This window comes from Canis lupus, chromosome 24, assembly GCF_011100685.1.
Source record: "Canis lupus familiaris isolate Mischka breed German Shepherd chromosome 24, alternate assembly UU_Cfam_GSD_1.0, whole genome shotgun sequence".
NCBI lineage: Eukaryota > Metazoa > Chordata > Mammalia > Carnivora > Canidae > Canis > Canis lupus.
In genome coordinates this window covers 29,143,119-29,170,077 of record NC_049245.1, presented here as the reverse complement: position 1 = coordinate 29,170,077, position 26,959 = coordinate 29,143,119, and the positions used below count along the sequence as shown (strand labels likewise).

The 26,959-nt window shown below is 44.5% G+C and overlaps 1 long non-coding RNA gene across 2 annotated transcripts in view; it reads left to right on the top strand.

The window, feature by feature from the left end:
• The window catches only part of LOC119865549, a 46,139-nt gene that overhangs the window by 12,418 nt on the left and 6,762 nt on the right, over positions 1-26,959 (top strand). For both annotated transcript variants that reach the window (XR_005377386.1, XR_005377387.1), the window contains exon 2: positions 25,542-25,602. This is a non-coding gene — a long non-coding RNA (uncharacterized LOC119865549). The remainder of the gene's footprint in view (positions 1-25,541; positions 25,603-26,959) is intronic.

Below are 26,959 nucleotides of genomic sequence, written 5' to 3'. Positions count from 1 at the left end.
ACAATATAAAAGTCAAATAAGTCCCATATCAGAACAGAGGTACTTAAAAGACTTTTTTGTTTGTTCCATAGAGCCTATGGGCAGTCATATGAGAACTTCCAAGTATATTGTTTTTAAATGCATATGATAAAATATAGAGGAGGGGCTCCTGGGAGGCTCAGTCAGTTAAGTGTCTGACTCTTGGTTTCAGTTCAGGTCATGATCTCCCAGTTGTGGGATCCAGCCCCACATTGGGCTCTGTGTTCAGTGCAGAGTCTGCTTCAGATTCTCTCTCTCTTTCCTTCTTACTCCTACTCTCTCTCTCTCAAATAAATAAATAAAATCTTTAAAAAATAAAATATAGAGGATTACAAAGGAAATGAATGATATTGAAATAAACTTGTCATATATTTAAGAAAAAACAAATCTGTGATGTGGTGATGCATGTGCTTCTTTATTAGTAATGCATTAAATAATATGCAAGAAATTCTAGTGGGACGCCTGGGTTGCTCAGCGGTTGAGCATCTGTCTTTGGCTCAGGGCCTGATCCCAGGGTTCTGGGATCAAGTCCCACATCGGGCTCCCTGTGGGGGGCCTGCTTCTCCTTCTGCCTGTGTCTCTGCCTCTCTCTCTCTCTCTCTCTCTCTCATGAATAAATTAATAAAATCTTAAAAAAAGAAATTCTAGTTAGCTAGAATTGAGTGTGATGTAAAAACAGCAAAGTGTAGAAGATATTTTGAGATATATATATAACTATAGTTTGAAAATATCTGTAATTTCTATTGATTAAAAAGCTACAAAAACTGCTAATACTATGGTTATGGGTTGCTTATGTCCATAATTTTAAAAAATGCTAGTTGTCAACTAGAGATTGGTAAAAAAAATCAAGATGTTACTTTTTCCTCATCTCAGTTCAAAGATCCCTGAATTCTGTCTGTGGACCACTTGGGACCTAGAGCCCTGGGTGTAGAACCCTGGTTTCAGGCATTCCTGTTCTCCACATTATTGTGTGTTAAGCCCTATTATCTTAACCATGTTATGTTACTTTACTTTTTCTCTCTTCCTCTTCTTCCAGTTTTTTCCCCCCACTGGAAACTTGGGATTCTTCTCACTCTCTGAGTGATTGTGCAATCCCTGGTTCCTAATTTCGAAGTTAGCTCTTATCTTCTTCTGCAACCCATCAGGGTATCTTCAGCCAAAAGAACTGGTCATCGACTCCTTTTATCATCATCATAGTTAACATTCATGGAGTATTGTCCTCATGGCAGGTGTTGTTTCGAGAGGGCATGATTTCTTTTTATTTGTGCACATGGGAAGCTTGATTTAAAGCCATGCAGTTATCAGGCTGCAGAGCCCAGGCTTGTACCCACTGGTCTGTCTGGCTTCCCTTTAGGGACACCCAGAAGAAAACAGAATTCAGCTATTCAGTGCCCCTCTTTTATTTTTTATTTTTTTAAAATATTTTATTTATTTATTTATTTATTTATTTATTTATTTATTTATTTATTTATCTGAGCGAGAGAGAGAGAGAGAGAGAGGGAGAGAGAAGCAGAGACCCAAGCAGAGGGAGAAGCAGGCTCCATGCAGGGAGCCATTTTATTGCACCTGTGGGACTCGATCCCAAGACTCCAGGATCACACCCTGGGTTGAAGGCAGCGCTAAACCTCTGAGCCACCAGGGCTGCCCGTGCCCCTCTTTTAATAGAATCAGCCATCTTTAGGATGCAACTGTAATTTTAGAATAATATTTCAAAGTGAATGCATGGGATGGGCAGACACTAGAGCAAGGACTCTGAGAGAAGCAGGAGGGGTCGTGCCTGGGACTTCCTGGTTGCAGCTTTGTTCTAAGGCTTGGCTGGTGACTGTCCTTTGGGTTCTGGATGACCCCATATGGCTTTCTATTGCAGCCCCCTTTAGGCTTAAGCAGGCTTCCATTGGCTTCTGCTACTTGTAACCAAAAGTGTTTCATACATAAATGATCGACATGATTTACTTTGAAAATCAGAAAGAGAAAATATGTTATTAGCAAAGCATTAGCAGTTGTGGGAAAGGATTTGTCATCCTTCCTGCCCTTGCTCCGGAGGCAGCCCCATTCTGGTGATAGTAGAAGTGATGCCCATTGTAGCAGAATGTCACCTTTTCTGTGTCTCAGATCCCCCGAGGAGAACACACATCCTCCTTGGTGTTTCTGTTGTAGTCCGACTCACGCGTATCTCCTACCTTAGTCATTCTTTTTAGGAAAAATAACCTACTATTGCTTATAAACATTTCTTTTTTGAATTTGTCTTTCTGTATATATTGTTGGAGTATATACTTCTGCAAAAACAGTGGCCTCCTTTGTATCTCCTGGAACTAAAAGCCCAAGGAAAGTACCAAATGCCTGATGGCCACATGGTGCTTTGGATACTTAGTGGATTATGATGCTGGTGAGGGTGGTGCCTTCCGTCTTGACTTGTATTTTTTAAGTCAGACCCCTATGACTGCCACTAAAAATATTGGCCCCTAAGTGCAACTCACTGCACTCTTCCAGTGTTGGAAGCAGTTGTCTTAGATTGTTTGCCTTTGTGGCAAACCTGGTCTTATCCTACTTCTTCTAGACTTGAATCTTGTGTTTCATCTCCTTGGTGTGAAGTGCTTGCTTTTCCTCATGGAATCTGGCTTCATCCTATCCCACCATCTTTGGGGGAACTTGAATAGGAGATGATAATCAGCCCTTAGAATTTCAACCCCAGGCTCTGGCTTAGCAGCCCAAACTCCAATATGGAACCCCAATCTTATGTGTATTTGGGGTGGGGATGAATAAAAATACTAGATGACAAGATGGTTGTTTTGGCCAGAATTCTTTCACTTTCAAGTGAAATAAACCCCATTCTAACCTGTTTAAGTGAAACAGGCAACATTTTGACATAAGTAATTAAAAATATAGGCATCTAATTCGATCAGGAGCCTTTTCTCTTTCCTCTTCCTCCTCCTCCCCTTCCTCCTCATCCTTCTTTTTCTTCTTCAAGATTATTTATTCATTAGAGAAACACAGAGAGATAGAGAGGCAGAGACATAGGCAGAGGGAGAAGCAGGCTCCTTGCGGGGAGCTTGACGTAGAACTTGATCCCAGGACCGCAGGATCATGACCTGAGCTGAAGGCAGATGCTCAACCACTGAGCCACCCAGGTGCACCCTCCCTCCCCTTTCTTCTGATCTGCAGCTCTGGTGTGCATTTCACAGTAAGCTCTCTTTACCCAGTGGTGGTAAATGTTCTCTAGCAGTTTTAGGCTTTACCAAGTCCATCCTTGTGATCCCACTGACAGGATAAAAAGAACAGCTGTGAAACAAATATGCTTGAGTCTTGGGCCACAATTTGGACCAATGACAGATCCACATAGATGGAGATGGAGAGGAGAAAGGTGTGATGGGAAGACCCAAACAATAGAGGATCCACTGCGGTGGAGACGGCTGAAGGCTAGTGATTGTGGGCCCGGTGGGTGGGGCAGTGATGAGGATGAGAGAGACACGGTGTGTCGAATGTTTGGTCCTGGAAGTGGTGATGCTGCTGATGGTGCTGGTGAGGTGTTGGTGGTCATGACAGTGAGGCAGAACAGATACTTCTTCTTGATCCAGGTCCTACTGATTCCAAGACCACAATCCAGCAAGATGGTGCCTCCAACCCCATTCGTGGAGACACATGATTTCCTGTGGTTCTTGCCATTAAGGGCAGAGCAGGCTGAGAGCAGGCTGCACATTTGTCCTAGAACTAATTCAATGGCTCCTGAGTCAGCAAGCTCCCCAGGCTGTGGAAGCAGATCACATGGTATCTCAGAAACATACCTATGCCTGTTAGCAGAAAAACAGAGCAAAACAAGCTTCCACCACCAGGATGGCAGGAAATGTGGTCAGCTTTCTCTGAGCACCAAGGGAGGTGAAGCCAAGATGAAAGGTCATTGGCTTTTCCTAATGAAGAGGCACAGAAACTGCTGATTTAAAGGATAATAATAAAGAAAAAAACACCCTGGGGGACATTTTATTGCACTTAGAAATGTTCAATTTCATCCTTCATATGAAAAAATAAAAAAAAAATGAGAAACATTTTGATTTTCATAAAAGCCAATGGATTAATATACAAAGAAAAAAAAGTTCCCGGCCAAGAACTAAGGCAGAGTTGTGTTCATGTGTATGCCTGAGCTGACTCCTCTGGCCTCATGTGAGCGTCTGCATTTGGCACACAGATCCCTTGTTCTGTAAAAACTATTTCAGGAACACTTTGAAAAGGCTGCCCAGTGATGGCTGCCTCATTTGGGATTTATTATAATATCATTAGGAGGGGTTATATCACTTGGTATAATGTCAGACACATTGTAGCCTGTGGTTTTATGATGTGGACAAATATCACACTCAGGAATAAGATGGCTCTGAACAAATCAGTTCCATCTGGGTCCCTACTGTAAATAGAGCTTTTCCCTTCTGCTGCGGGAAAATGGATCCTGATCTGCATCCGGTCCCCTGGCCTTCTATCCTGCAGGCTCTTTCTAGGTCTCCCCCTTCCTCATCCCTTGGGACTTAGGAGAGAGACAGACAGAGACAGAGGAAAATTTCCAAGGACCCCAAAACCTACAAGGAGAGGGGGGGAAGTGCTTGTCAAATAATGCGAGGAGAGTGAGAGGGGAATTAGCTTTTATCCAGTGTCTACCATGTGTCTACACCTGCGCTGGATGGTTTCATCCTATCACCTCACTCCATCCTCATAAAGAACGTATAGGGTAAGTAGATATCTTGTAGCTATTTTACAAAGAGATATTGGGATGATGTAATTAAAAATAGTACCTTATATGAGGTCTGTAAACTCCTAAGGGAGGGTAGTGAGTTTTGAGGTCTTTCCAACTCCAAACCCTGTGATCCCTTATGGTACCCCCTTCAGTGTCTGCATCCTCAAGAGCTAACTGTTCATCAGAGGAGGGAAGGGACTGGGACGTGTGGGTGTCAGTTGTATTCAGTTACAAATTTGGCCATTTTCGAAGCATCTAGGATCATGGTGTAACCACCCTGGGAAACTCTCTGGCAGTTTCTAACAAAGTTAAATATCTACCTCCCCTATGACCCAGTGATGACATTCTCAAGAGAAATGAGTACCTATGTCCATGGAAAGACTTGTGTGAGAACATTCACGGCAGCTGTTCCATCATAGTCGGGAACTGGAAACAACCCAAATGCTCATCAGTAGGAAAATGGATAAAGACATTGTGGCGTGTTCATGTAATAGATGACTGCACCGCAGTGCAAAATAATAAACCAACGGTAGATGCAGTGACATGGAGGGATCTCCAAAATGTCATATTGAGCTAAGGAAGACAGACACAAAACGGAACATAATGCATGACTCCAGTTAACATGAATTTTAAGAATGAGGAAAATGAAACAAAGCTGAGAGGAAACATATAGTGCTGGACTCTAGGCTAAGAGGTAGATAAAGCTTGGGAAGGGCCAGAGAAAACTTGCCGAGGGGTGCCTGGCTGGCTCCGGTGGTAGAGCATGTGATTCTTGATCTTGGGGTCCTGAGTTCAAACCCCATGCTGGGCATAGAGTTTACTTAAATAAATAAAGTGTGTATTAAAAAAAGACTTGCTGAGAATTGTTAGAATACTCTACCCGAGTGGTTTATACATAAGTATAAGTTAATTGAGTTGTTTATTTAAGTTTTATTTAAGATTTTACTGGTGGGGTTTATGGGTAACTCAGTTGATGGGGCGGCCAACTCTTGATCTCAGCTCAGATCTTGATCTCAGGGTCATGGGTTCAGAAGATTTTACTGGTTATAGAATATACAATCAAAAAGCTGAAAATAATAAAGAGTTTAATACAAAAATGAGGAGAAGTAGTCAAAGGTGTTATGTATCAACTGTTTTTTTTTAAACTGGCTATTTGATTACTTTTTACTGTATTTATAAAAAATGTACTAGGAAAATGAGGAAAGATACATACTGTGCCATACTAGCAGATGTTGGATGTTCAGACAAATAACTAAATCAATGGTTGATTGATTTATTTCCAATACATCATACAGAAAGTCAAGTGTCATTTTCTTCCCTCGGTAAATTGTAACTTGCCTCTCTGACAGCTGCCTGCCCGTTTGTCTTTTCCTTTCTTTCTTGTCCTATGATTGCTATCATGGAGTGCAACAGAGCAGGAGATTTTAGGTGAAAAGAAAGAAGAGGAAAAGAAAAGTGCACCACTCTCATTTCGGTGTTAAAATATGATGAAGTCCTTTGCACAGTTTTGATTTTTCCAGAAGATAGCTTGTAGGTCGACTCACAAATTGTCATAACAACCTGTTTATTTCTGCCGAAAGGGACCATCAAAATGAGATTGTTAATTATTTGAACAGACATGTGTCAAATTCACTCTGAAGAACAATGCCAGCATGTTATCCTGGTGCTTACTATTGAGGATTGCAAACATGATTTTATTTCTGGCCTTCTAAGAAGAGCACTTATATACTGGGATTTGGGTCTATAATTTTTCCACCAACACGATTTATCTCCATGGTCTCAGTGAAGGCTAGGAGAGAATAATTCTCAAGTAAGTTGAGGCCATGTAGACAGATACTCTGAATAGTTTAGAAAGCTCCTCTACACTGTCTTGTGTCATGGTATAGTTGCCCAGCTCCTTGCTGCTCTTTATGTGGCCCTGGAACATTTGAGCCAGAGACCCTGCCTCCCTGAATTCTCTCCCCTTTGGTTGCCTGAGCATGACTCTGGCCATAGCTGACTTGTAGAAGCTGCCTTTGGCCTCTTGGCCTTCTGGGTGGGTGGAGTGAATGACCCCAATATCTGGCGAATGGCGTCTTATTTTCCTGAGATGTTTGTTCTGAATACACAAGGGAGAATGGTAAAAGGGTCAGGGTGAGTGGATAAATAATTGTTTGATGGTAGACACGCAGGGAACTCTCAGATTCTTTCCTCCCATGAACCATAGCATATTCTCCATTTCTGTAGTTGGAGAAAAAGTGAGAGCACAGTTTGTATTATCGCTGGTGGGGAGTAAGTTGTCTGGGCTGGCAGAGAACAGAGGACAGAGGAGCCAAGTGCTGACCTCAGTGGTGTATGCCTAATTTCTAGTGCAAGGCTTGGCTTGGTAATGGGATCTTGGTCACAATTACTCATGGATGCTCATGGCTATCTGGACAGGACCCACACCCTCCCTGTTCATGGCAGGAAGTCATATGAGGCCGAAAGATGTGAAATTCATAAAGTCCTTCTACATACCTAAGTCTGTGAATACTATTAGTCTGTGAAACATGAGGATAACAGGACCACAGGTTTTTTTTTTCCCCCCTTAAGTTAAACCTTCAGGCTTTAATTTCACTCTGTTCCTTATAAAATGAGTGTTTTCTCAGCTACACTGGGACACTTAAATTTTCAGTCTGCTGAGTTTTAAACAACATCCAAATGGTTTAGTGTTTTCTTTTCCCTGTATTGTGGTTATTCTTTATTTACACAATCCATTCCACAAATGTTTATTGAATACCTGGTATAAGCTAGGCAGGGTTCTAGGCCATAGGGACAAAGAGGCAAAGGAAGCAGATGACGTCCTGGTTATTACAGGGCTTGTATTCTGGTGGGGAGATGAACAGTGAAGGAATACACAAATACACGATGCCAGTTGATGAGATACACTATTGATGAGAAATGAAATGGGGTCTGAGGGTGAAGATAGAGCAGGGGCTGTGCTCATAGCTGGAGAGATGAGGGAAAGGGCTTGCTGATCAGGAGCTGATAACCCAGTCACCTTCCAAGCCTTTAGGAATGGCTGGCAGTAGGGGTACATTACAGCATCACAAGCTGCTTTCGAGTGAACGTGAGATAACATGCTTTTTCAAAATATCCTTGGGTCCCAAGAGTTCTGGAGAAGGCTAGCAGGCCCATTCCCCAGCCAACACCACCTCAGCCTCCTGGAATCTTGATGGCTTTTTCATTCCTTCCCCTTCTCCTTCTTTCTGTTCATATCCTCTTTCATGGGTCGCTCTTGGCACCTCCAGATTCCTCTCGTATTGTGCAAAAATGTTCGGCCATCCCTAGCTCCGACTCTCCTTTTGGTCAATATTTATATATCCAAACTCATTGATGTCCTCAGCAGGACAGGGGGACAGGGACATTTTATTAAAAAGGACACATTTTCTTTAGAAGGCAGCCATGACTAGAGAGAGAAAAATGCCAAGAACGAAGCACCGTGTGGGTAAATCTGGAACGGATGCTGGGGTGGTGTATTCTGCTGTGTTTGTCTAGAGGGTCTAGACAAACCTAGGTTTGAGTCTGGGATTGCATTCTTATGAAGGGAAAGAAAGGAATGTCATGGGTGAGAATCACCCAAGGAGGAGGCAGATCCTGAAAAAAGACCTGGGGATGTGGAAGGCAGATCTGTGACCAGAGAGTTTCCCTCTTTAGGCTTTGCCATCTTGGGTTCAAGTATCCAGCATGAGTTCAAGGCTGCCAGGAATAGAGGCCTATGTTTCATCTGGGGTTGAGCTCTATGACTCCATGAATTGGTAGCCGGGACAGGTTTCTACAAGAAGAGGCCATCACAGCCAAGGAACCATAGCTAGGGGTCAGCTTTTAGGGACACCAGGTGATAATTCCACTCTCTGAGAGTGCTTGGTGAAGGCACAGCCCCTAGGAAGGCAGCGTATCCATCAGAATTCAGTAGGCGCATTCTCTTTGATCACCAATTCGACTTCTAGAAATGTGACCTACAGATACACTTTTATATGGCATGTGGACCAGAGTTATTTATTGAATCCGTGTTTGTAACAACAGCTCGCTGAAAAGAACCTCAACGTACACATCTGGGAGATTTTTACATTTAAGAAATGATACATTTCTGGGTGCCAATAATGGTAGTCACTGAACAGAATGCAGACGCGGTTCATCAAATGATATGGAATGATATCCAAGATAGGTTGTCAAGTGGTAGAAACAGAGAGCAATGGGATATATACAGTAGGCTCTGTAGAAGCTGTCTTGCAAGAATATTTCCAAAAAAAAAAAAAAAAAAGAATATTTCCACGTAGAAAGCCTTTGTGGGAATTAGTGTTAGATTGAGCTGCTCATTTGGGCGTGGTCTCTCCCAATCCGGGTGTTCTGGTTCTCCAGGGACAGCTGTCCGAGTAACTGGAATGGCTTCTGGCACATAGTAGGTGTACATTTGTGTGTGTGTGTGTGTGTGTGTGTGTGTTTGTGTGTGTGAGTTTGTTTTTGTCTTATTTTTTCTTTTTTGTTTTTCTGCAACTCCTCCAAGAACAGAGTTCATTACTGTACTTCTTCCATCCTAGACAATGTCAATTCTCAGGAGAAACCCCATTTGAGCCTCTCCGCCCCTTTTACACGCAGGCAGGAGTCCTGCCTTGGCTCTGAGCAGGGGGGAATCACTCACGATGGGACTGTAGTGCCCTGCATGGCTGTGTAGATCCTCAGCTTGATCTCCCTCCAGATTCTCAGCAGCATCGACATTGACTCCGAGGCTAGGAAGAACCTTTCACACTTTTGAAATAGAGCTGGCACCAAGTGCGTGGTCAGCAGGCACATGCTGTTAACACTTTCTGACATCTCTGGACACGAAAGCTTCTATTCCCATTGAGTGAGTTCTTCACAGCCGTGTTCTCAGCACCCTCCTGCAGGGGATAGGTCTTTCAAAAGACTTACCTGGCTGCTTCCAAGTTCAAGGCTATTGGCTATCTCAGCTCTGTTTTATGTATTTTAATTAATTGTTACTCTCTTCTGTGTGTGTCCTGTGGTGACTTATTTTTTTTAACCACAAAGAGCAAACTTAAGAAAATCAAATAAATAAATACTTATGAAGAGAGAAGCGAGGCCTGGGGAGTTTAATTGAGTTTCTGGGGCTACAAGGTGGCCCAAGAGCTGCTGTGGGCTCTGGCCTGGCTATCTCCTCTGAGCTGATGACTTTGCCATTTGACTGCCCGGATGAGTGCCTACTTAGTAGCAAAGATATAAATGGAAGTAACTTTTTTCAGCAACTTATTGGGTCTTTTTCCACTTAGGAATATTGATTTTTCTTTTCACTCAGCCTGGGATAGAGCTGAAGAGATCCATCTCTCTGGGCCTAAACACCAAGCTGGTGGGTGTGGTGCCAACTTGCATGAATGCCAGTGAATGAGATCTGTGGCTGACTCTAGGAGCCCACGGCCTTGCTGGGATGGCCTGCTCATGGAGAAGCTCTGAGATACCATAAAAACCTGGCCCGGTTTATACACGGGAGGAGGAAGTTATACAGTGTCCATCATACTGTTCTAATCACACTATTTACTTTAATGAGATATGAAACCATGCCAGTTTCACAATTACAATACATATCAGGGCTTGATTATATGTGCAGGATGGCGTGTTCCATTGAGTACATGGAAATGGAGGTGGTATCTTCATTCTACATGCTTTTCCCACTTTCCCCAACAAAGAAGTTTCCAGACCTTATAGGCCTAATTAGGGGCCTGATAGGGAATCGGCTCACACTACCCACTAGCCTCCTGGCTTTCAAAATAACAAGGAAACACTGGAACCCCATGATCAGGGCTTTCAGGAGACTGAATAAATAAAAATGAACATGATAAATATATCATGGCTTTTGATAGCCATGCAAGTGCATCTGGCTTCAATTTGCAGGGATTTTCTCATCTATTAAATGAAAAAAAAAAAGAGCTAATAAAAATTCTGTGGTTAAAGGTCTTTTAAAAAGTACTAGAAAAGCAAGTTAAGATTTGTTCCTGCATTTGTTACTGATTATGGGCACAAATAGGGACAATGGTTGACCCTTGTGACTTGGATCTGGACATGCTGATGGAACCCTGGGGACCCGAGTGTGTATGACTGTCTGATGTCTCTGGAACTTGGGTGGGGAGTCAGGACGGGGATGGTCATGCCAGGCCCCTGTTCTGTTGTTTGAGTGGCTTTGTGAGGGTTGTTCTTGCATTCTGGATCTGCTTCAAGACATGGTTCCAGTAGTCAAGAACATGCCCCCTAAGGGGGACCTTGTATGGGGGAGGACATAGAGCGAGAAGGGGAAAATGGAAGGGAAGATGGGAGGATAGATGACTGTCTACTGGAAGCCTGGTTTGGGACCAGGTGTTCGGCAGCAGGCCAAAGGTGACTCCATATCTAGGAGGCTGTGAAGCAGGCAGCTGGCTTTAGGGACATTTGTTCCCATCCAGAACTCCCAAATGACTCCCAGGAAAGTCTGTGCAGACCCAGTCTAGGGAGTTGGATCATCTGTTGAGCAAGCAGTATTACCCAGACTGGTCCCTTCATTGGCTCACTTCATTCATTCAGTCTTCATATGAACCTCTAATATGTACCTGTTCAAATGCTAAGGCCTTAGGGATACAAAATGAAGAAAACTTGATTCTACTCTCAGGAACTGTGTAGCCCAGTGGCTATTAGAAAATATATAATACTTGTAGTAGGTCCTGTCCTACCTGAGTTTCACAGAGGCAGGTGTAAGAAATGTTGCCCTGGGTGGGCATGATTTTGCAAAAGAGATGATGGTTGAAGTAGCAAAAGAAATTCAACAGATAGGAGAGAGAATTTCTGGCCAAGGGATTTGGGACATAAAAGGCCAAAATCCCTAAAGAGCCACAGGTTTTGGGAGGTCTGCAGTCTGGCCACATATAAACTGTTTTTTAATAAAGTGTCTTGATCACTGGATCCAACCCAACTCAATTCAGTAAAAGCTTTTTGATTCATATCTAAGGCTCTGTCCAGGCATCTAGTATCCTTTGTGGGGACAGGGGTGAATGAAGACAAATATGCAAAACTCAAGATTTGTTCAGGAAGCATTTCAAGTCTAGGAGAGGAAGAAGCATGCAGATCTCCTGTACAGGGTGTGCTGAGGGTAGGACATTAGGGACACACAAGAAGATGATTGTAGGAAACAAAGGAGAGACCACATGCTGGATAAGCAGTCCAGGAAGGGCTCCTGGAGAAGGTTGGATTAGGATTGGGCCTTTGCAGATTGAAGACAGAAGCTGTCCTCCAAGGCAGAGGAGATTGTATGAACAAAGGCATGAAAGGCAGGCTATGTGAAATCATTGCTACTACCAAAGGCCAATTAACCTTCCAAAACAGTCTCCAAATCAGGCTAACCATTAGAATCTTCTGGGTGGGTTAAAAAAAAAAAAAAAAAAAAAAAAGACTGGGTTTCATTCCCCTCCAGAAATTTAGATTTTGAGTTGAACACACATTTCAACACATCCTCCAGGGGATTCTGATGCCCAGCACACAGGTGACATTCCACATGAGGGGGAGCAAGGCTTTGGGCTTATCAGACATGGGATTGAATCATGGGTTTGCTTCCTAATCATTTTGTGATTTTGAGCAATGCACTTGATTACTCTTAGCCTCACATTCCTAGTTCTGAAAAGATAATGATAAAAAACTAGAGGGGTAGTAGTGGAAATAAATGAGATGATATGGATCAAACTCGCTAGCCCTATTTCTGACCAAAAATAAGTGGTGGATAAATCTGTTTCTTCCTCTCCCTGGTTTAGTAAAAATGACATTGTCTTCTGGGGAAGTAAAAATGCCCCAAAGGCATAATTCCTGGCCCTAAGAAAGTCACAGTCAAAGATAAGGCAAGACATTTGTGTTCTGGAATAAATTGTCAGATACAAAGACTTCTGGACCGTCAGCATCTTTTTCCCACCTTAGATGATGCACAGAATTCTGCAGCAATGCCCTTTAAATGTAGGTATTGAAAAGGTTTTGTGTTCAGTGAGTGTACAGGGACCCCACCTAAGGAATATCAGTGGATTTAAAACCATTGAGAACTTATACCTTAGTAAGAATTAGCCAAGTGGCAGCTTAATGCTAACGTGATAGAGGAGTAGCAGATTTCCAAGCTTGCAAGGAGATGCTCTTAGTCCAGTGGTTTTAAAATTGTGCTTTGTGATGACCTGCAGATGGGACCACCATGCTTGGTTATGCCCTGAACATCTCCAGGAGGAGCCATCCCTGTGGACTACAACGTGCATGGCATCTCCTGAGATTGTATGGCGTGTAACCTGCACAACTATGGAGGGCCTGCGTAAGGGATTCCTCAGTGTGGATTTTGTTAGGAGAGTAAGGATGGAGGCAAGGAGATGTAGCTACAGGTTTTTACTTCCCTTCAGATAAGCCCCGTGGTACAAAGCGAGGTTTGGTGAAAGGTTTCCTTCAAAGATAAAGAGAGGTACAAGCTGGTATCCTATTCAACCTCTCCATTATGCAGTCAGGGAGCTAAGGCACATTGTGGGAACAGAGCAGAGCTGGCACCAGAACCCGAGATTCGTTGGCCTGCAGGGTGAGGGGTAGGACAGGCACATCTCCATTCCCACCTCCCAGGGCCAGGGCAGAAAGGGAAGGCTCTGGCCAGGGCCGCCTCCTAGAGAGGAAACCCAGTCTCAAGCAGAGCCTTCAGCTGCCCTCCGGAGAGGCTCTGTGGCCCCTGCTAATCAAAAGTATCTGGAATCCAGTCTGTCCTTCATCCCTGGGAGCAGCTACCCGAGTCCTGCCTAGGCCCAGGCCCAGGTCTCAGACAGTGGATTTGCTCATCAAGGCCAGGGAGAGGCTTTGAAGAATCCACTTCCGCTTTGCCTGCTGAGTTATGAGAAATGGAGAAGAGTCCTAATAGCCAGGAAGGCAGGCTGAGGCAGCCCTTGGAGGAAAAAGAAAGTGAGACTAAGGGCAGGAGTGGGTGGGATGGGGTTGCTACCTCCCACCACCTCCTCCTCTGACCTTCCTGCTGCAAGCACCTCTCGAAGCCGGGGCCGAGCCTGGCCTGCGGTTGGCCTGCCAGACGTGGGGCACCTCCGAGCCTGCCTGTGGGTCTGGTTCCCTCGCCCCAGGGTCTCCTGGGAAAGCGGAGATGAGGCGGGCCTGCCTGGAGCACTTTCGGGCAGCAATGACTTCAGTGCTTGTCCCCAAAATAAATGCACCACAGACAAGACAATGTGGTCAGGGGCTGAGGACTTACTGTAAATACCAGCCTGGGGCTTCCTATTTCTGTTCCTATGACTCCCTGGGGGGCAGGCGCTGCCAATCCCTTCCCAGTGCACTCTCTTCTCACTGCCGCGTCCAAGGAAAAATCTTGGCCTGGGCGTCCCTCATGACGCTGCTCCAGGGACCCCTTTGGGATTTAGGGCAGGGACCCTACCTCCCAGGGTCTGACTTAGACTCAGACAAGACAAGAAAGGGGTATAGGTACCGTGGTGTGTATTCACACATTCGATGAGTCCAAAACACAAGTAACATGTATTATGCACACAAAGAGTAACATGTATTATGCACTTAGTGTATACCAGCCAGTGTCTTACTGGCTTTCCATGTTTTACTGCATATAGTCCATCCCAAAGTCATAGAATGTAGATTTTATTCTTATCCCCATTTTATAGATGAGAAAATTAAGACAAGAACATAAAGGAACGTGCCCAAGAGCATCCCATCAGTGAGTCCAAAGTTCAGCTCAGGCAGCCTGGTCCCAGATCTGCATTATTTTATTTTATTTTATTTTATTTTATTTTATTTTATTTATTTTATTATTTTATTTAATTTTAATTTTAATTTTAATTTTAATTTTATTTTATTATTTTATTTTATTTTAATTCAATTTGTCAACATATAGTATATTTAATTTAATTTAATTTTATCTTATTTTAATTCAATTTGTCAACATATAGTATAACACCCAGTGCTCATCCCATCATATGCCCTCCTAAGTGCCCGTCACCCAGTTACCCCATCCCTCCACCCTCTCCCCTCCAGTGACCCTCAGTTTGTTTCCCAGAGTTAGGAGTCTCTCATAGTTTGTCTTCCTCTCTGATTTTTCCCCACTCAGTTTCTCTTCCTTCCCCTATGGTCCCTTTCACTATTTCTTATATTCCACATCTGAGTGAAACCATATGATAATTGTCTTTCTCTGACTGACTTATTTCACTCAGCATACTACCCCCAGTTCCATCCACGTCGAAGCAAATAGTAGGTATTTGTCCTTTCTGATGCCTGAGTAATATCCCATTGTATATATAGACCACACCTTCTTTATCCATTCATCTGTTGAAGGACATCGTGGCACCTTCCACAGTTGGGCTATTGTGGACATTGTTGCTATGAACATTGGGGTGCAGGTGTCCTGTCATTTCATTGTGTGACACATTGAAACATTCATCTGTGTCTTTGGGGTAAATACCTAGTAGTGCAATTGCTGGGTCGTAGGGTAGCTCTGTTTTTAACTTCTTGAGGAACTTCCACACAGTTTTCCAGAGTGTTGCATTCCCACCAGCAGTGCAAGAAGGTTCCCCTTTTTCCATATCCTCGCCAACATTTGTTGTTTCCTGTCTCATTAATTTTAGCCATTCTCACTGGTGTAAAGTGCAGACCTGCATTCTCAACTCCGGTACCGCACAGGGAAGATGGTAATAACCTCCTTCTGCAGATGGGGGAAAAGCTGTGCGGAAAGACGTAAGATCATTTGTGGAAAGGCAAAGGGCCTTGAATGGGTAGGAAGGGTGGATTTGAATCCAAGTTCGGTGGACTCCAAAGGTCCTCCCACTGTGCTGGGGCACCTCCTAGAGGCGATTCTCAGCATATCAGAGAAGCTTCTAGCTCTGACCCCTCCCCAGCTTCTGGGCAGCAGCTGCCTCCTGTTGTCTATACTTCACAGCATTCGTGCGCACTCTCATGGAGCCTTCTACTTTGAGTGAATTTACTGTTTCCAAGTGGAGATGGCCCCTGCCTTCGGGAGGATGCCCTGGTTCTGGTGTTCCCTATCTCTCAATTCTCTGGTGTTCCCAAGGCATATTTTCCTCAGAGTTCTTGCAATCTGGAGTGGGCACGCTGCATTTGTAAACTGACTCTTGCCAAGAAGTCTCCCTGTGAACTCAGAGGGTGTCCAGCCCACTCGGGAAATGGGCATTTATCCCATCCCATTTAGTGCATCTGCTATAGAATCAAAAACTATGAAGCCAGGCACTTTCCTCCTTCTTAGGAGTGGTTGATAGATTACAGACAGTGAAAGAAGAGACGGTGGTCCGAGTGATCACGCAGAGCAGGAGTGAAATGCTGGGTCGTTTCTTTGGAGCGGATGTGCCGAGGCCAAGCAGGAGTCACACCCTCCTGCTCACCCAAGGCATTCAGTGGGATGCCAGGGTTGGCTGATAGGGTGCTGCTTTCTGCAGACAATAAAACTGTGGCATCTCATCGCTTTGCCTTGGCTACTAAGATGCACACATCAAATCTGTACCTAATTGTTAGAACTTTCATCAAAAAAGAAGTTCTTGAAATACTTCTACTCTCTTCATCCTCTATCTACTTGTTCCTTTCTTTTGTTTTGGGCAGGTCTCTGAAAAAACTTTCTTTTTTTATCTGAACTCTTATTATAAAATCACCTGGGATTCAGAATCAGATAAAGTAAAATACTGCATGATTCTGCTTGTACAAGGCATCCAGAATCGTCAGATTTAGAGTTGCAAAGGATAGAGAGTGGTGGTTGCCAGTGACTGGAACAGAGAGGGCTGCTAATCAATGGGTAAAGAATTTCATTTCCGTAAGATGAGTACATGCTAGAGATGTGCCCTACAACACTGTACCTGTAGACAACAATCCTGTGTCAGACTTAGAACTCTGTCAGGAGGGTAGATCTTAAGGTACCTGTCCTAACTGCAGCGAGTAAAAGTCACATGTGGATGCAGTCACATGTGTGTGAGCAGAGTCTGAACAAACTATAGTTGCATGATCAAGGGGTGGGGGTGGGAGGTAGTAGGTGGCTGGGGCAAGGCAGGAGGGGCCAGTAACCTTTGCAACAGCTTAGAGAGCATTAGCACCATCAGTAGCTTTAAAAAATGAATTTCGTTTAATAGAGGAGGAGTCTGAGGCCAGATCAGGTCGGGGACCCAGGACTGTGTGATTTCCCCTAGACGGGCCACAATCATGGTTACACGCCAAGGACTTGGGTTTATGAATTCCAGCCTCCTCCTTACCCTCCAACAGCTGGATGAACTTGAGCCAGTTGTGACCTCTCTGTGTCTCAGCTTCCTCCTCTGGAAAATGGGGACAAACATAGTCCCTGCCTTGTTGAAATGTCATGACAATGAAATGGCTGGCTCGGTGTCTCAACTGAGATTGGGACCCAGTAAATGTAAGCAGTTACACAATACTGCCTGTGATCCGTCAAGGAGACAGGGACAGACCCCTAAGTCACCCGGCAGACAAAAGTGAAGTCTGGTGACTTGCTGGTGGGGAACTCGCTGACCTCTGTCATCTCTGCCAATGGCCCCGGAGACTTCTTTTGCAGCAGCAAGGCCTTTCCCACATGCTGGGGCAGACGGTCTCGGGGTGCAGGCTGGAGTTCTACTCTAGCTGCCTTGGGTCTCTGTCGGTGGGGATAGGTGATCCTGTCCCGTGCCATCTGGAGGGGGCCTCCTTTCCCCCTAAGGTGAAGCTGGCTCTCAGACCCCACTGCTTTACCATGGTAAGGCCAGGCCTCCAGCCGTCAGGAAGAGATGACACAGGTGCTGTCCGCTGGCCCACTGCAGGGGCAGGTAGGGTGACCCACTCAGCTCGGTTTCCCTGGAACTTTCCTGGTTTTAGCACTGGAAGTCTCATGTAAATTGGGGTAGTTTTTTTTTTTTTAATTTTTTTTTTATTTATTTATGATAGTCACAGAGAGAGAGAGAGGCAGAGATATAGGCAGAGGGAGAAGCAGGCTCCATGCACCGGGAGCCCGATGTGGGATTCGATCCCGGGTCTCCAGGATCGCGCCCTGGGCCAAAGGCAGGCGCCAAAGCGCTGCGCCACCCAGGGATCCCAAATTGGGGTAGTTGGTCACTCTGGAAGCAGAGCTGATTGTCTGAATGACCTTCATGTCTTTTGCAAGCAATGCTGACTGTCAGGCCCTATTCTGACCTCTTGAATCTGAATCTCGGGGAGTGAGATCCAGGAATCTGTGTGGTTCACAAGTTCCCCTAGTGGTTCTAAGGGAGCCGGTTCCCTATCAGACAAAACAGTGGGTAGAAGCAACCACTAGGCCCTCCCCAGTCACTGCGAATGTCCTACTTGGAGACAGTAGCCAAAATGTATCCCCAGGATGGACCTGCCTAGGGGAGAAGAGGTGGAGGAGGAGGTGGAGAAAGAGCTCTGAACTCCTCTTGTCCTGAGACCCAGGATTGCTGGGGGGTGGATGGTGGGGAAGTGGCCCATCAAGCTCATATCACCAGACAGTCATTAGGGGACAAGTAATGGGTTTTCTCTTCCTTCTCTATGGACATCTGCAGCTTTCTACAAGGAGCTTTCTCTGATAGAAGCTTCAAGAAGGGGACACCTGCCTTTGGCTCAGGTCCTGATCCTGGGGTCCTGGGATCAAGTCCCACATTGGGCTCCCTGCATGGAGCCTGCTTCTCTCTCTGCCTGTGTCTCTGCCTCTCTCTCTGTGTCTCTCATGAATAAATAAATAAAATCTTTAAAAAAAAAACTTAAAAAAAGAAGCTTCAAGAAGGAACAGGGATGATTTGGAGTTTATTCACTCATTCGTTCATGCATATATGCATACATGCCTTCTGTACGCATCAGGCATTTATTAAACATCTATTATATGCCAAATGTTGTTCCTGGTCTTGGGATGAGTGGTAAGTGAGGCCAACTAAGCACCTCTGTGGAGCTTTAATTCTGGTGGGTTCAGAGTAGCAACAGAAAGATCAGAAACTGAAGAGAGCGCACATTTTCCACACCTGCTCCATCCTTCCCACCCTCTGTGGTGTTCCAGGAGGCCAGGCCTCAGCTTGCGGGGTTTCCTGCCCCTCTGCTACTGTTCCCCATTGCCAGTGGGAGGCCTAGCCAGGCAATCAGAGGGATCATTTATTCCCAGGCTTGCTCCCTGCAGGGCCTCTGAGGATGGGCTGCTTCCCTCCTGCATGGCTCCTTCCTTGTGATTCTCCCCAGGTCCCTGCAACGGCTCCTTGCCCTGTAGGCTGGGCAGGTAATGGCTCCATGGTGATGCTAGCTCCGGGATGTTGCACCAGCATTTCCAGGGCTGCCAAACCCTGCCCTCACCGCTGTGCATGCCCCTTTCATACACGTGCCTCCATGACCCACACTGAGTGTACCATCTATGTCTTTCTGGGACCTTCACCAACACAACCCTGAAGTGCACCTACATTCTAGAAAATAACAATTCAGTTTTGCAGATGAGAATATCATTGATTTTTAAAGACCCCTCCACACCAATGCTAAAGTGACATGAAATTTATTGTTGTGTCTGGCAGGTGGGTTTTATGCAACAATATGTTGACTGATAAGAAGCGTAAATGGCTAACAAATTGGAAAAGTCATCTTAAGTATAATAAAATAAGTTATAAGTCAGTGAAAATGAGATCTCAACTTTGCCCTCCTAAACCCTGTTGCAGAGGCATCAGTGGATCATTTAGGGAAATGTATCAAGAGCCTTTAAAAATTTTATTCTTATGGATCAAATGGTACTTTTGTTAAGAATTTTCACTTAAGGAAATATTCAGAGATAGAAAGATTTATGAGCAGAGATAGTCATCATAGGATCATCTAATAGTGATAAATTGGGAACAATATCCTACAAAAGAAAGGTGACTGAAGAAATCATGCTGTGTCTGGAAGGACAGAGTCTCTGGCAAGATCTCCTTTGGCAGCACATTTTGTCATGGTGCTGAATGCTTCGTGTGCTGACCCTCCTAAGCCCCCCAGTGGAAGCTGTGTGAGCCAGAAGCCCCTCGGAAGTGCTCCGTGAATGTGAGCTTTTATGGATTTTGAAAAATTATTTTATACAAAGGCTCTTCTATAACTACTGAAAGAATGCTTTTGAAGAATATTTAAATATGTAAACGTATTCATGGCATAAAATGAAAATAAGAAGAAACAAGGCCCAGAATTTAGAATTTAGGTGTAGAATAGTCCTCATTATTAAAGCATGAAGGACATACGCTAAAATGATAAATGTTCTTATCTGGATAGTGTGATTGCTGTAGGTGTGAATGTTTTGTTAGTTTTCAAATTATTCAAAATAGATCATTATTAACTTGCTTCTCCCCCCTCCCCAATATAGAAAAGCCAATGACAACAAAAACACTAATGTCCCAGATCCCTGATATCTTTTGTACACACACACACACACACACACACACACACACATGCACAGAGAGTGACACATAAACCTAGTTCTCAATTTAAAACTGCACGGAAGGGTACAAAAACAAGAATGTCTTCCTTCTCATCCACAAGCCTCCTAAATGAAACCACCGACAATAAATTCTTTTGATTCATTGCAGGATATATGCATATGCCAGCAGATCCTGAGTTCTTTTCAAATAAGCCTGTATTGATTTTACAATCAGAAAATTGTAGCATGCACGTATTTGAGATGTGGGCATTTTTATCGTTAGTCCCTCGAGTGGCAGATCGGGGTCCTGACCTGATTTGGAAGACAGGCAGGTGAGGCACCCCCTTGGAGGAGGACCCTGAATGAGTGTAATAGCCATTGGCTTGGGACCTAAAGGTCTCAGATGGGCTCTGGAACTCAGACATCTCCTTGGTCCTCAGTTCCCCATCAGAGGAATGGTACAGGCATGGGCACTGGCATTTTACTTTGGACCAATAATCAGCGTTAAGACGCCAGGACTGATTCCTTCAAGATTGGTGGTTGCTGTTGGGTCTTCACGAGCATTGCTACCAGCCACTTTTTCGTGTCCCTGAAAATTCTGGCTTTGGTTCCTCCCAAGGACCTAGGCACTCTTGACTTCCCCAGCCCCCCAAAACCTCCTTCTTCTTCCAGCTTCCTCCCTTCTTCTTCAAAGGAAACCAAGTACATGTATTTTCTATTATTTTTCCCCATCTCCCCCCCTTGCCCTACTCCAACTTCCTTAGAATTTGGGTCATTGATTGCACAAAAAAACAGGGAACCATGGGGTTGAACACTCATATTGGGCAATACATACAATATTCATAAAATTAACTGGAAGCTCTTTCTCTTGATGCAGTTCCCTACTTACTGAACTCATGTGACTTTTGAATAAATCACTCATACTGTTGAAGCTTCCGTTTGTTTTGTGTGCAAAAACGGAATGCAGTATTGTCTTCGGTACAAAAGGGAATGCAATATTGTCTTCGGTACAAAGTGACCAAGAATGTGTCGAGACACTTCCATCAATTCAGTCCAGAGGAGCAGCTGAAACCAGAGGTCACTGACTTTGTGTGGGGGGGTTGAGCCATTTTACCAGAGCATGTGCAATCAGGGAGTTGGGGTGAAATGGTTGCAGGAGTCCCCCCAGAGGTCCCGGGTGGATGCATGCCAAGCTTTTATCCACACATTCATGGAATTCATGCTTTTATTTGGTGTGTGTGCACACTATAGGATTCAAGGTCGGAAAGACTGGGCTGGAATCCTTGCTCCCTTTAATCATCTGTTAAACGACCTTGGAAAGCCCTCACATGATTGGGTTTCAGAGTCTTTCATAACATGGGCATGATCTTCTTTTCCTTTCTGGACAGCCGTTGTGACAAGAAGATGAAGTCATCGCAGTAAAAGCACTTTGCAGACACCATGATGTTAGGAATAGGTAAGGCATGTTCTGAGTTCAGATATTGGAAAAAGAGCTCCACGGTAGTGAGAATAAAAGGATTCCTTTCTTGGGGCACCTGGTTGCCTCCATCTGTAGAGTGAGTGACTCTTGGTCTTGGGGTCATGAGTTCAAGCCCCACACTGGGGGTAGAGATTACTCAGATAAATAAATAAATAAATAAATAAATAAATAAATAAATAAATAATAAATAAACAATCCCTCTCTCCATTTATCTTTTTAAAAATAAATATGAGACATGTAAACAGTCTTTGTTACATACCATGTAGCCTTCTAAGTACTTGACAAATACTAGCACCTTAACTTGCCCTAATTACCCAATGAGAAAGATACAATTATTGTCCCTGTTTTACAGATGAGAAAACTGTGGCATGAAGAGGGTAAGTAACTTGCCAAAGGCCACACAGCTAGTAAGGGGGCAGGATTGGATGCCCAGGCCATCTAGTTCCAGAGCCTATGCTCTTCGATGTTACTCATGGTGTCTTCATTGCTAGCGGTGTTTGGCATAGTAAAGATAACACGAGACTTGGAACAGGCTGCTTGTGTATCTGAGCCCTGCCACTTGCCTGTGTGGCCTTGAGAAGGCTAATTAGTCTCTGAGCCTTGGCGTCCTTATTTATAAAATGGGAATAAAGATGCCCACATCACACACTTTTTTCATAGGGTAAATTGAGGCATACTGTCTCGTCCACACAGGCACAATGAGGATGCACAGGAAATGTACATTAGATTTGCATGCAGAGCCTGGACCCAGCCTCAGTCACATCCTTGAATACTGGTGCATTTTAGACTTTCCCATGCTCTGCCCTCCTCCCTCCCAGAGGGACCCGCCCCTCGCCCCCGTCCACGCCACATCCTTCAGAGAGTGCCGGACCCTGTGTACACCAGCACCCGCCCCCCAGGGGCCTGCCCTGTAGATCAGGGAAAGAGGCTCTGTTTTACATGCCTGAACATATTCAGCAATTACAGTTTTTCAGGTCCCAGGAGCCATTTCTCAGAATCCTGTTTCCTTTAAGCTCTGTATAGCAAACACGGCCCCCCACTTTTCTGTCTACCTCCCCTTCCCAAAAACTTGCCAGTTAATGTTAGGGTTGGAGGGAGGCTCTGATGAGGGCCTGCCCACGTGGGGTTAAGGTTGCCAGCGGCGTCTGCCTCTGGCCAGACTCGCTGGGAAGGGCAGCAGCCACTTCCCGAAGCTCAGTGGGGGCAGGAGCATGGCCAGGGCAGTGGGTAGTGGCCGGGCACAGCATTTCCAAGATGTTGGGAGCCCCGCCTTGGCAGACCAGACCCACAGCCCAGGAGTTTTGCAAAAGAGGCAGTGAGTCTTATCCAGCAGTCTGGATAAAGTCTGAAGCGGTTATACTTTTCGTAGACTTTTCACTTTGGAAATGGCCTGACACTTGCTGCAAAAACCTGACCAGGGATCTGACTGCCTGACTTATTTTAAAGAAAAGGAATAAGAAGTGTCTACCAATTAAGAAGAAAACTTAGTTTATTACACTCCAAGCTTTAAGGCAAATAGAGAGCAGAAAAACACTTGCTTTTGCCCCCTCTATTGAGACATAATAATTAGGCAACAAGGTTAAAAACCTTATATTAAAACATGAGACAGGCTGTCACTTGTTCAATTTCTGTGTGCTTTTGCTTTTTACTTTTGCACTGGATCATATAGATCAGTCCATGCTCCTGCTTTTCTGAATTTTGCAGACCTTTTTTCCCTTCTCTGACCATTCTAAAAATTGTTACTCTCTCTTTTTGCTTTGAATGGGCTTCTCACAAGACTCATCTCACCTGTTTGCAATATTTGCTGTTGAATGAGTTCTAAGATATCCTTATTCATTTGTGTGTCCCAAAAGCCTTGACTAAGCACAAACCACAGTTTACTCCTTGTATTAAGTGGTTTGAAGCTCTGTGAAATGTTAAGGAGAAAAAAAGAGACTGGCAGATCCCAAGACTGTAATATCAAAATAACGAGAGTTTATCATTGAGGTAGAAACTAAAAACACGTGAGATATTTGAGCACTGACCTGCCACATATCTGTCCAGCTAGGCTACCCCACTTGTGTGTGTGTGTGTGTGTATGTGTGTGTACTATGATTCTGTGCTCAGCCAATGTTTGCTGAATATATAATGTCCCTTTTTCTGGAAAGTAAACTCCACCAGGGCAGAGTTTACCTGTTGTTTACTGATGTATCCCATACATGGAGAACTGTGCCAGGCACACAGCAGGCCCTCAGTTAATATATGTTGAATGAATAGATGGCTTCGGCTCGTACATGTATGTATTCAACATTCCAAAAGTCTTTATCAAGCACCTGCTTTGTGGCAGGAATTGAAACTAGGGGCTGGAAATACTATCCCAAACAAGATTGACCTGGCTCTGTCTTTTCTGATCTCTTAGGCAAGGAGAAGACAGGAAATTGGTTGAGCTCAGACGATACTGCTTTAAAGCAATCATTTAGGGGGACTTGGAGAAACTGTCTTGGAGAACAGAGTAAAATGCCTCACCCAGACCTGTGGAGCAAAGGAATAGTAGGTGGGTGAAGATAGGACTGAAAGAAGAGATAGTCATTAATAGGAAGTGAGGGAAAGCAAGGAGCCAGGAGGAACCGAGGATGCCATACCCAGAGTAAGAGTCAGGGAATCAGGTGAGAGGTGGATCCAGGGAGTAAGCAGAGGCCAGGTTGTATAGAGCCTCCCAAGGAATTTGGATTTCCCTCTAAAGATAGCATGAAGCCATTGATGGCTTTCTAGGGGAGCAAATTTTTGCTTTGGCAAGATCATTCTGGTTGCTATGTGTAGGGTGGATGTAAAGGGGAGACTTCATCAGAGAGGCGACTAGGAGGCTCCCGCATTGGTCAGGGGACCTGTATAAGGTTTTGGGTAAGAGTGGGGCAGGCCGTGGGCTGGAAGAACTGGAGGGATTCCTGAGAGATTTAGAAGGAGGAGCTGACTGCGACTGGGGGGTGAAGGAGAGGCAGTAGTATTGGTGACTCTGAGATTTCTGGCTTGACCAACTTGGTGGATGGTTTGAAATAGTTCAGGAGAGAACATTAACATAGGGTCTATATGTGTGACTTGGGAAATGGAAAGTTTCGTGGCCTCAGTGAGACTATTCCTCAGTCTGCTTTGAAGGCAGATGGATGAGAAGGAGGAAGAAACATGATTTACAAAGTTGTGCTGACACACATGTACATCTGCACCAAATGTCTGAGGATAAAGGGCATGGAATGGTGTCCTGGGTCTTTCAACTGGGTGCCTACCTGATCAAATTTCAAGGTATTTTATCCACACCTTCATACGACTCTGGAAGAATTACTTAAACTATCCTCTTGGATGGTCTCTGATGATATGAATATGAGTCCTCTCCTGGCTGCTGGGGTGGAGTGGACAAGAAAGGAGTTGGGCCAATCATCTTTTCCAGAGACCAAACTTCTCCTTGCTTTAAGGATCATTGATGTCCTCACCTGGTATTATCAAAGGGCTTTATTTCCTTCCATGCTAGTAATTTTGGGAGTGTGATATTCTGAAACACAGTATCAGCACTGCAAAAGGAATAACCCTGCACTGAGAATTCATTCACTCATCTATCTATCTACCCACCTACCAGTCAAGTGGTTTGGAACCGGAGTTGAAGTGTCTGATGTAATTCGTCTCGGACGAGGCTCAGCACTGGCACTTTCTTAAAGCTCTCCAGGTGAGATTCTCGTGTGGCTAGGGTTGAGACTTAAGGTTCCAGGAGAGCAGAGGCCACGTCTCCTTGACCTCTGCCACACTTCTAGTGTTTCAAGGCAGTGCCTGGCACAGAAATCGTGCTCAATAAACATTTGTAGAACATATTAATTTAATTATGTGCATGTCAAACATTTATTAAGCCTTGCCAGATTTTTTTTTTTTCCTAATTGATGACGCACATTATCTTGTGTCATTTTCCATAGATGGCCACCAGGTACCGCGATTGAGGAAATCAGTTACTACTGAATCATATGCTGCAACGAGGTGAGGATTTGTTGCTCTACCTTTTCAAGTACTTCCTTCTCGGGTACTTTCTCCTATCTATGGGCACCTGAGGCCTCTAGAGTGCCCACGACTGGGGACAGATTCTTGACCTAGAGGAAGCAAACATGATGCTCCTTAGTTGGGGAAGGTGTCAGTCGCTGTGCTAAGACGCCTTACACCCCTTTCAGATGCCACGTCCAGACTCTCCATCACTGAGAATGAGTGCTTGGGTCCTGCTCTCAGTTTCTGATCTGCCAGCCAGGAAACTGCCCTCTCTGCCTTGTTTCATCATGCGCTTCTGCCTCTGCAAAGTCTTGGCCCTGCCTTACTCATTTCTTCATCTACCCCTCTTTGTAGATCCCCGATGCTGTGAACAGAGACTATCTGGAGGTCCAACTTTCTCAAGTTATGGGGATGGCTGCCACAGTTCTCTTGACCCACGAGAGTGTCTAGCTGATGCAGCAGGAGCTTATTTCACTTGACTCCAATTACCTGTCCTGAGCCCCTTCCTTATATTGCCAAGAGATTTCCTGCAGATACGTAGCCCCGTGATTCAGGCAATTATTCACATATCCCCCACATCATTAGTTTTATGGAACACTGCCAGGGGGCATATTTTTCTTTCCCAGGACTCCAGAGGATAAAGGAAATAGAACTCCTACCATGAAGTCATATTAAGGAGTTTATTTCTTAGAAAATACCCCATAGCACTTTTATAAGACCTTACATAGAGAGACTGCATTTAGGAGAAGAATTATTTTTTGCCTCACCTGGTGCCGTAAGAATCCCAGTCCAGGCTCCCTGCCTCCCAGAGCATGGCTTTAGAAACAATTTCTGTAGTATCTCCTGACCAAAAACGGGTGCCTGGGGTTACTGTAGAGAGGCCATAGTGCATGATGGGTCTTCTTGGGTTTACGGAGGGAGACCATATAACTTAATCATGCATGATTCAATCATCCCAATCAGGATGCATTTTTGGTGGGATAACAGGTATAAATCAGGACTGTCCAGGCTCACTGGGACATGTGATTACTCTAGACTTAGTGCTTTAATTCTACGGCTTACTGAAATTTCCCCTTCATGGGTCTGGCTGATAGAGTCGCAACACAAAGAATTAGAGAAAAATTGGGCAAAATATTAGATGATAATCCAGAGTAGTTGTTTTCTCCACTGAACTGGAGAACAAAGGATGATGGGATCTATCAGCTCTTGCTGTGTGACAAATTGCTGAACACTATATCTTAAAGCAACAATCAGCTATTCTCATGTATCTATCTGCAGGTCAGTTGGCCCTTGTTAATCAGATGAACTTGATTCTAAGCTACAGGATGGGTCCAGCTCTACTTCACATGTCTCT